Here is an 11,776-nt window from a genome sequence, read left to right as displayed (position 1 = left end):
GACAGCTTACGGTAGCATGGGCATGTAAACAGGGCACTTGCATAAAAAGTAATTTGCATTGGATACATAGAAACAGAGAAGTTAGGCGATCATATAATTTTTGTAACTCACAGAATGCAGTTGGTATTATGTAACGATATAAACACACAATGGACTAACACTGAATGATGTGCGCTTCTAATTATGTACAAAAAAAACAATCAAAAATACAATGACAAATCGTTGGCTACCAGTTTCTCTCTTACACATTCATGTTTCTTTCTCTACCAGCACTACCAATACTCTCAGTAATCCTACAGTTTACCAAGTCATTTATGTAGTGTATCAACATTACTGAACCTTAGTTTTGGTTCAAATGGTTCAAATGGCTCTGAGCACTATGGGACTTAACGTCTGAGGTCATCAGTCCCCTAGAACTTAGAACTACTTAAACCTAACTAACCTAAGGACATCACACACATCCATGCCCAAGGCAGGATTCGAACCTGCGACCGCAGCGGTCGCGCGGTTCCATACTGAAGCGCCTAGAACCGCTCGGCCACTCCGGCCAACCTTAGTTTTGGCAGAGATTGAATAACCAAGGAAAGGATTATGTTTCACCAATTGGAGTGTGGAGTTTCAGAAGTTTTAACGTGGTAGCGAAGACAGAAAATTTGAAAACGCAAATGATGAGGCTCAATCTAGATATACAGTTGGGGTCAGTGAAGTGAAATGGAAAAAGGACAAAGATTTCTGGTCAGACGAGTATACGGTAATATCAACAGCATTTGAAAATGGTGTAACAGGAGTGGTATTCGTTATGAATGGGAAAGTAGGGCAGAGAGTGAGCTACACTGAACAGTTCAATGATAGGACTTTTCTCATCATTTTCGAAAGTAAACTAATGCCGACAAGTTAGTTCACGTACCATGCATGCTGGCGTCGCAAGCAGACGATGAAGAGATACGGAAAGTATGCGGATATTGCATGGGTAGTTCAGTATGTAAAGGGAGATGAAAATCTAATAATGGTGGGGGATTCCAAAGCTCTTGTAGTGGAAGAGATAGAAGAAAAAGTTACGGGAGAACACGGGATAGGCAGTAAGAATGAGAGAGGAAAAAGGCTATTTGAGTTCTGCAATAAATTTCAGATGGTAGTAGAAAATACAGTACTATGTTGAAGGATCACAAGAGGAGGAGCTATACTTGGAAAAGACCCAGAAACACGGGAAGATGCCATCTGGATTACGTTGTGGTCCGACAGAGATCTCGAAATCAAATTGTAAGGCATACCCAGGAGCAGATAAACAATCAGATCATATTTTAGTAGTGATGAAAAGTAGAGAACCATACGGAAGAATCAGTGTAAAAGGAGGTGGGACTGAGGAAGAATGAGATGCGTTTGAAGTGTACTGAAGATGTGGGTCCTGGAATAAGGAATAGGCTACCACAGTAGGAAGTTCAATTGAAGAGGAGGGGACATCTCTAAAAAGAGTATTCACGGATGTTGAACAGTCAGACATAGGTACAAGAAAGGTAACTCCTAACTAACCTTGGGTAATCTTTACATGATCCACGCATGGAGCAAATACAAAAATGCATAGGGAATGACAGAAATACAACAATGTAAATCACTTAGGAATGAAATAAATAGGAAGCCCAGGGCAGCCAAGTCCAAATGGCTTCAGGAAAGTTGTGAAGAATCCGAGAGAGAAACGATCGTCGAGAGGAGTGACTCAGCGCATAGAAAAGTCAAAAGAATGTTCGGTGAAATTAAAAGCAAGGATGTTAAATTAAGAGTGCAACGGGGATTCCATTGTTAAATACAGAGGAAAGAGCGGATAGGTGGAAAGAGTACAATATAAGCTTGTGACAGGGGGAGGATTTGTCTGAAGACTTGATACAAGAATAAACTGGAGTCGATAAAGAAGGTATTGGCGGGCCATTGTTAGAGTCAGAAATTAAAACAGATCTAAAGTCTTTAGATCAAATAAAGCAGAAGGGATAGATAATACTGCATAGAATTTCTAAAATCTTTTGGGGAAAATGCCAACTAAATTACTCTTTTAGTTGGTATGTACAATTTATGAGGCAGGCGATGTAACATCGAACTTTCGCGAAAATACCGTCCAAACAATTCCAAAGATAGCAAGGGCACACAGATGAAAAAAGTATCTGACAATTAGTTTAACAGTTCGTGCATCCAAGTTACTGGCAAGAATAATGTACAGAAGAGTTGAAAAGAAAATTTAGGATCTGTTACATGACGATCAGTTTGTATTTAGAAAGGGTAAAGGCAGCACACAAGCACTGATAATGGAAACAAGACTGAAAAAAAAAATCCAGGTACACTCATAGGAATTATTCATCATCATCATCATTTAAGACTGATTATGCCTTTCAGCGTTCAGTCTGGAGCATAGCCCCCCTTATACAGTTCCTCCATGATCCCCTATTCAGTGCTAACACTGGTGCCTCTTTTAATGTTAAACCTATTACTTCAAAATCATTCTTAACCGAATCCAGGTACCTTCTCCTCGGTCTGCCCCGACTCCTCCTACCCTCTACTGCTGAATCCATGAGTCTCTTGGGTAACCTTGCTTCTCCCATGCGTGTAACATGACCCCACCATCTAAGCTTGTTCGCCCTGACTGCTACATCTATAGAGTTCATTCACAGTTTTTCTTTGATTTCCTCATTGTGGACACCCTCCTGCCATTGTTCCCATCTACTAGTACCTGCAATCATCCTAGCTACTTTCATATCCGTAACCTCAACCTTGTTGATAAGGTAACCTGAATCCACCCAGCTTTCGCTCCCATACAACAAAGTTGGTCGAAAGATTGAACGGTGCACAGATAACTTAGTCTTGGTACTGACTTCCTTCTTGCAGAAGAGAGTAGATCGTAGCTGAGCGCTCACTGCATTAGCTTTGCTACACCTCGCTTCCAGTTCTTTCACTATGTTGCCATCCTGTGAGAATATGCATCCTAAGTACTTGAAACCGTCCACCTGTTCTAACTTTGTTCCTCCTATTTGGCACTCAATCCGTTTATATTTCTTTCCCACTGACATTAATTTCGTTTTGGAGATGCTAATCTTCATACCATAGTCCTTACATTTCTGATCTAGCTCTGAAATATTACTTTGCAAACTTTCAATCGAATCTGCCATCACAACTAAGTCATCCGCATATGCAAGACTGCTTATTTTGTGTTCACATATCTTAATCTCACCCAGCCAGTCTATTGTTTTCAACATATGATCCATAAATAATATGAACAACAGTGGGACAGGTTGCAGCCTTGTCTTACCCCTGAAACTACTCTGAACCATGAACTCAATTTACCGTCAACTCTAACTGCTGGCTGACTATCCATGTAAAGACCTTTAATTGCTTGCAAAAGTTTGCCTCCTATTCCATAATCTTGTAGAACAGACAATAACTTCCTCCTAGGAAGCCGGTCATATGCCTTTTCTAGATCTATAAAGCATAGATACAATTCCCTGTTCCACTCATCACACTTCTCCATTATTTGCCGTAAGCTAAAGATCTGGTCCTGACAACCTCTAAGAGGCCTTATTTTCATCCAGTTGGTCCTCAACTAATACTCGCACTTTCCTTTCAACAATACCTGAGAAGATTTTACCCACAACTCTGATTAAAGAGATACCTCTGTTGTTGTTACAATCTTTTCTGTTTCCTTGTTTAAAGATTGGTGTGATTACTGCTTTTGTCCAGTCTGATGGAACCTGTCCCGACTCCCAGGCCATTTCAATTATCCTGTGTAGCCATTTAAGACCTGACATTCCACTGTATTTGATGAGTTCCGACTTAATTTCATCCACCCCAGCCACTTTATTGCACTGCAATCTATTGACCATTTTTTCCACTTCCTCAAATGTGATCCTATTTCCATCATCATTCCTATCCCATTCTACCTCGAAATCTGAAACATTACTGATCGTATTTTCACCTACATTGAGCAACTCTTCAAAATACTCCCTCCGTCTGCCCAAGGCATCCACAGGATTCACCAGCAGTTTTCCTGACCTGTCCAAAATACTAGTGATTTCCTTCTTACCTCCATTTCGAAGACTGCTAATTACACTCCAGAATGGTTTTCCAGCAGCTTGACCCATAGTCTCCAACCTGTTTCCAAAGTCTTCCCACAATTTCTTCTTGGATGCTGCAATTATCTGTTTGGCTTTGTTTCTTTCTTCAACATAACTTTCTCTGTCTACCTGGGTTCTGGTATGTAGCCATTTTTGATACGCCTTCTTTTTCCTTTTACAGGCTGCCTTGACTGTATCATTCCACCAAGCTGTTTGCTTCATCCTACTTTTACACACTACTGTTCCAAGACATTCTTTAGCCACTTCTAGTACTGTGTCCCTGTACCTTGTCCATTCCTTTTCCAATGACTGTAATTGACTACATTCAACTAACTGGTACCTTTCTGAGATCGCTGTTATGTACTTGTGCCTGATTTCCTTATCCTGAAGTTTCTCCACTCTTCTCCTCCTACATATGGACCTGACCTCCTGCACTTTCGGCCTCACAATCGCAATTTCACTGCAGATTAAATAATGATCAGTGTCATCAAAGAATCCCCTGAATTCACGCGTGTCCTTCACAGCCTTCCTGAATTCCTGATCTGTTATTATATAGTCAATGACAGATCTGGTTCCCCTGCCTTCCCAAGTATACCGGTGAATGTTCTTATGTTTAAAAAAGGAGTTTGTGATTACTAAGCCCATACTGGCACACAAATCCAAGACTTGTTTCCTGTTCCTGTTGGCGTCCATATCCTCTCCAAATTTACCCATTACCTTTTCATACCCTTCTGTTCGATTTCCAATCCTGGCGTTAAAATCACCCATGAGCAGAACGCTGTCCTTGTGGAGGAATTATTGTTACAGAAAACTCATTCGACATTATGAAATGGTGCAAGATGTTCGAAATTCTTAGAAAAGTAGGGTAAACCATAGGGAAAGACGGGTGGAATATAATATGTGCAAGACAGAAGTGTGAATATTATGACTGGACGATCAAGAACGAAGTGCTTGGATTAAAACGGGTGTAAAAGAGGGATGCACTCTTTCGGCCCTGCTGTCCAAACTGCACATAGAAAAACGAATGACGGAAATAAAGAAAGGTCGAAGATAAGAATTAAAATTCAATCAACGGGTATCAACGATGAGATTCGTTGAGAGTATTGCTATCATCCGTGAAAGTGAAGAAGAATTACAGTATCAGTTGAGCTAAATGAACATTCTGATAGACAGAGAGTGAACCGGAAAAAGACAAAAGTACTGAGAAGTAGCAGAAAGGAGAATAGTGAGGAACTGAACATCGAAATTGATGATCATGAAGTAGATTGAAATTAAAGCATTTTGGAGCCGGCCGCTGTGGCCAAGCGGTTCTAGGCGCTTCAGCCCGGATCCGCGCTGCTGTTACGGTCGCAGGTTCGAGTCCTGCCTCTAGTATGGGTGTGTGTGATGTCCTAAGGTTAGTTAGGTTTAAGAAATTCTAAGTTTCAGGGGACTGATGACCTCAGATGTTAAGTCCCATAGTGCTCAGAGCCATTTGAACCATTTACTACCTTGGAAGCAAAATAACGCTTGACGGACGAGGCAAGGAGGACATCAAAAGCAGATTAGTACAGGCAACGAGGGCAATTCTGGCCAAGAGAAGTCTACTGATGTCAAACATAGTCCTTAGTTTGAGGAAGAAATTTCTGGGAATAGACGTTTTGGGCATAGCAATGTACGGCAGTGAATCATGAACAATGGGAAAATCGAAGCAGAAAATGATCGAAGCGTCCGAGATGAGGTGCTGCAGAATAATGTTCAAAAGCAGCTGGACTGATAAGATAACGACCGTTTTCGACGCGTCACAGAGCTATTTAGTAACTTTCCGTCTTATAAAACCAAGCTCTGAAGAACTCTGAGCTGCAGAGGAATTGTCCGAATGGGGCGGAAATCGGTAGATGTGGTGCACACGTACAGACAAACAAGTGATTTGATTAGAATTTCAGACAAATTGGATGATCTATTACGGGGAAAGAACTTCACAAATTAAGCAAGTCGATATCGAGTTTGTTCGGTTATGGCCGTTACGCAAGGAGCTATTTGGCTTGGCACTGATGGATACAGTCGTCCTCCTGACTGATATCGTACCAAATTCTGTCCAATTGGCGTTTTATATCGTCGAAATCTCGAAATGGTTGGAAGGCACTGCCCAAAATGGTTCAAATGGCTCTGAGCGCTATGGGACCTAACTTCTGAGGTCATCAGTCCCCTAGAACTTAGAACTACTTAAACCTAACTAACCTAGGGACGTCACACACCTCGATGCCCGAAGCAGGATTCGAACCTGCGAGCGTAGCGGTCGCGCGGTTCCAGACTGTAGCGCCTAGAAGCGCTCGGCCACACTGGCCGGCACTGACCAAAATGCTCCAAATGTTCTTAAGTGGGGAGAAATCTGGGGACCTTACTTGGCAACGTAGGCTTAGGTAAGCATGAAGAGAAGTAGTAGGGACCCTCGCCTTATGGGAGCGGGCATTATCTTGCTGAAATGTAAGCCCAGTACAGCGTTTCATGAGGGGTAACAAAACGAGCTATAGAATATCGTAGACGTACTGCTGTTCTGTAAGAGTGCCGTGAACGACAATCCAAGGGGTCCTGCTATGAAATTAAATGGCACCCCAGACTGTGAGGTGCATTCAAGTTCTAAGGCCTCCGATTTTTTTTTCTCCAGACTGGAAAGAGATAGAAACATGCGCATTGTTTTAAAATGAGGCCGCGTTCATTGTCAATACGTCCCAGAGATGGCAGCACCGTACGGCAGATGGAATTTTACCGCCAGCGGCGAGAATAAGAACTGTTTTAAATACTTTAAATGGCGACGTTTTCCTTACTTTAACAACGTGCAATCATTCGTTTTCTGAATTTGCGTGGTGTGAAACCAATTGAAATTCATCGACAGTTGAAGGAGACATGTGGTGATGGAGTTATGGATGTGTCGAAAGTGCGTTCGTGGGTGCGACAGTTTAATGAAGGCAGAACATCGTGTGACAACAAACCGAAACAACCTCGGGCTCGCACAGGCCGGTCTGACGATACGATCGAGAAAGTGGAGAGAATTATTTTGGGGGATCGCCGAATGACTGTTGAACAGATCGCCTCCAGAGTTGGCATTTCTGTGGCTTCTGTGCACACAATCCTGCATGACGACCTGAAAATGCGAAAAGTGTCATCCAGGTGGGTGCGACGAATGCTGACGGACGACCACATGGCTGCCTGTGTGGCATGTTGCCGAGCAATGTTGACGCGCAACGAAAGCATGAATGGGACTTTCTTTTCGTCGGTTGTGACAATGGATGAGACGTGGATGCCATTTTTCAATCCAGAAACAAAGCGCCAGTCAGCTCAATGGAAGCACACAGATTCACCGCCACAAAAAAAAAATTCGGGTAACCGCCAGTGCTGAAAAAATGATGGTGTCCGGGACAGCGAGGGAGTAATCCTTACCCATTGCGTTCCAAAGGGCACTACGGTAACAGGCGCATCCTACGAAAATGTTTTGAAGAACAAATTCCTTCCTGCACTGCAACAAAAACGTCCGGGAAGAGCTGCGCGTGTGCTGTTTCACCAAGACAACGCACCCGCACATCGAGCTAACGTTACGCAACAGTTTCTTCGTAATAACAACTTTGAAGTGATTCCTCTTGCTCCCTACTCACCAGACCTGGCTCCTAGTGACTTCTGGCTTTTTCCAACAATGAAAGACACTCTCCGTGGCCGCACATTCACCAGCCGTGCTGCTATTGCCTCAGCGATTTTCCAGTGGTCAAAACAGACTCCTAAAGAATCCTTCGCCGCTGCCATGGAATCATGGCGTCAGCGTTGTGAAAAATGTGTACGTCTGCAGGGCGATTACGTCGAGAAGTAACGCCAGTTTCATCGATTTCGGATGAGTAGTTAATTAAAAAAAAATCGGAGGCCTTAGAACTTGAATGCACCCCAGACTATAGATGGAGGCTGTCAGGCCGTTTGGTGGGGCAAAGGCAGAGTGGGTTCTCACCACTGTCCAGGGCGTCTCTAGACACGTCTTCGCTTGTCAGTGAGGCTCAGTTCGAAGCGGGACTCATCACTGAACACATTTCGACTTCAGTCAGTGGTATTCATGGCTAAATGTGCCCGACCACGTTGCGAATGAGCTTGTTGGTTTGAGGAGGCCAATTGCAGTCAGCCCTTTTCTGTGAGCAGCCCATTGATGGTCCTTGTGGTCACTGAAGCACCTGTTGCACGTCGAACCGATAAGAATGATGAACCTCGGGCCGTATCTCTCTGACGACTGCTCGATCCTCACGGTTGTCGTATCTCTAGGTGGGGCGCTTCTTTCTTAGCACTGTGTTTGGCCATAGTTCACGCATTCCTGCAACATCGTCTGGTAGTGGCGTCGCTCCTATTACAATGTCGAACGATTCGCCGATTGCTCCAACCGGTTTCTTCGTGTATTGTTTACTCGCCTGTCTGCGAGCCACAGTTTTTGCCCATCTGAGTACACAGAATGAAATTCACAATGACTTTATGCCCCGGTGTCACCACGTTAACTATGCTTGCCAGCTGCATGGTTAAAGTGCGCTGCAGTGTCATCCATCGGGCGCCAAAGTTTACAATTTTTATTTTGTCCATACTGGTGTGAATATCAGTTTCTGGTCCATTTACACAATTCCTGCGTGTGGTGTGAATATCAGTTTCTGGTCCATTTACATAATTCTTGTGTGGTGCGACGTTTCCTGTCTGACAGTGTATTTGCAAGGAATTTGTTTAATGTAATACTTTTTTTAACTTTTTACGGTGCTTCAATAAATAGCGTTACTCTTTTGTTTTGAATGATTTCTTCAAGCATTCAAAAATGGTTCAAATGGCTCTGAGCACTATGGGACTTAACATCTGTGGTCATCAGTCCCCTAGAACTTAGAACTACGTAAACCTAACCAACCTAAGGACATCACACACATCCATGCCCGAGGCAGGATTCGAACCTGCGACCGCAGCAGTCGCGCGGTTCCGGACTGAGCGGCTAGAACCGCGAGACCACCGCGGCCGGCCTTCAAGCTTTCAGCTGCCATTTTCTTTATTTCCTGTACGATTGTACAATTTTGGCCTTAGGCCATTTTCAAGTATCTAAAACTGAAGTTTCAGGCATTGGATACATTAGCGATACTTGTGATTTAGATGTAGGAATAAATCATATATATATAGATATATTAGGCGCATAAAAACTTACTTTACGGTTGATTTTTTGGTATCAGATTATGTTATATACGTCGTTGCTCCTATGACATCATGTTATGCTCATTAATTAGTTCGAGGTGTTCAAGAACTTGCAATTGTTGCAAAGCTCTTATATATAACGAACTACAGAAAAATAAAGTTCTTGTATGGCCATATATAGGCAGTATTTCCGACAAAATTACTCGATGTTTCAAGGATACAAGATTATACACCAGTTACAGAACCACTAACAACCTAAGTCGATTGCTGAGATACATACCACGTAAATCAGAGCCGTTTTCACAATCAGGAATCTACACAATTAGCTGTGAAGAATGCCCAAAATTTAATATTGGAGAGACAGGAAGAAAATTTAATACACGATATGAAGAACGCACGACAATAAGCGACAATAACCCATCCACACTTGCTCCACACTTAAAAGACACCAACCACAAAATAACTGATATAGATGGATCACTTCAAATATTGCATAGGCTACAGAAAGGAAAAGCCATGGATGTAATGCAAGAAATTGATTTCTACATACATCTAAAATACCAGTGAGACAAAGTTTTAAGGGGCTCCGGAACGCCCTATACTTGCAATGTTAAAATAACGCTTATAAATTACATCTTTCCTCACAAAGTATTTGAGGTAGGAAGTTGAACTTTTTACAGATTATTTATTGGAATATGGGCTACAACTTAACACAGGGATTTTACAAAATTTTAGTTCAGTTATTAAAGATGATTTTTTTTTCAATTGTAATGAAAATTCACAACATTTTTTTGAAATTTTTTATTTATATCTTCAAAAATATACAGTTTTTTGGAAAAAGGCTGTGTTAAATTATGCAGAAGGTACTGTGTAACATTTACTGAAAGTTTGAAACAAATATGTTTGGAAGATCCTTAGAAAACATGTAATTAGTATGAGAAAATAAAAGTTTTGGGAATCGAGCGACAAAGATTGGATTAACTTTTTAGTGCATTCCAGGTCCATAGGATGGATTATCTTCATCCTCTGCAAACTCCTCCTCCAGCTTCCTCTTGTTCCTTCTACTGTTTACTCTTGCTTGTATTTCTAGACTCTTTACAGCCCTGTCTGCAGCCCGAAGGCGTTCCTTGTCTAAAGCAAGCATCGCTCGTACCATGTTAGAACCTATCTTCATTCCAATATTTCTAAATACCTTGCACCTTACAATGTTGTCATCATTGAAAGTCGCAACAGCATCATACACACCAAAGTGAAGTGTTTCTATTCCAACAAATACAGTCTTGGGGATTCTCGACCATATAACACTATTTACACTTTCATTGGGGTTTTGAGTTTTTCCGTGAATACACTTTTTCAACAGTTCAGGTGCTGCTAAGCCTCTGAAAATAGGTTAGCCACAACACATACTTTATCTCACATCACTAAAATGTACCTGATGAACACGGACGTTAATAACAACACCATTTGACAGCAGTTTAACAGCGCCACAGTGGGTCACGCCCATGTAGAACACATTTCAAAAAAAAATTTAAAAATAGTTGTAGTCTTCGGAATTGAATAAATTATATATCTATTAAAAGGTAATAGTCTGCAGATTCAGAAAACGCAAAAAAGTAAAAATTAAACTTTTCATGATTTTTAGCCTTTCCGGAGCCCCTTAAATGAACAAAAAGACCTTCGAAATGGGAAATTCCTAGACAACTTTCTACCAGGTTTAGGGCGAAGCGTAAAGAAGCATAGAATGTAAAATTATCGCTAAACTCATTAATAAATACGATTGTAATGCGAAACATCACTCAACCATAAAGCAGTTTTTATTGGACTCTCATGGTTCTCAGTACTATTTCATTAGAATATTGTGATAAATGTGATATTATAAGATCTGTGTACAAACTATTCAAAAATGACGTGCTCCTATAACAACAGAACAAATATTTAAAGTTATTTTAAAGAAATTACATACAGTCATATTTACACCAGTGATGAACGATAATTAAATATAACTGAGAACAAAAGCATATGTAGGTTAAGTAGATAAATTCTGTAAAATAATTACAATCATCCTAGTGTTATGCACGTTATTTGTAAGAGTTTTGCAACAATTGCTCGAAAGTAACGTGCTTCTAAAATAGCGTGAACACCTCGAACTAATTTAGGAGCATTATATGATGTCATAGCAGCAACGACGCATATGACATAATCTGATACCAAAAAATCATCCGTAAAGTAAGTTATAATGCGCCAAGTATATCTACAGACATGACTTGATCCTACAACAAAATCACAAGTGTCACTAATGTATCCAACGTACGAAAATTCGCCGGCCGCTGTGGCCGAGCGGTTCTAGGCGCTTCTGTCCGGAACATTGCTGCTGCTACGGTCGCAGGTTCGAATCCTGCCTCGGGCATGGATGTGTCTGGTGTCCTTGGGTAAGTTAGGTTGAAGTAGTTCTAAGTCTAGGGGACTGATGACCTCAGATGTTAAGTCCCATAGTGCTCACAGCCATTTGT

Source organism: Schistocerca cancellata, chromosome 3 (assembly GCF_023864275.1).
Source record: "Schistocerca cancellata isolate TAMUIC-IGC-003103 chromosome 3, iqSchCanc2.1, whole genome shotgun sequence".
Taxonomy (NCBI): Eukaryota; Metazoa; Arthropoda; class Insecta; order Orthoptera; family Acrididae; genus Schistocerca; species Schistocerca cancellata.
The sequence above is the reverse complement of the archived record's forward strand: the minus strand, read 5'-3'. Positions refer to the sequence as shown.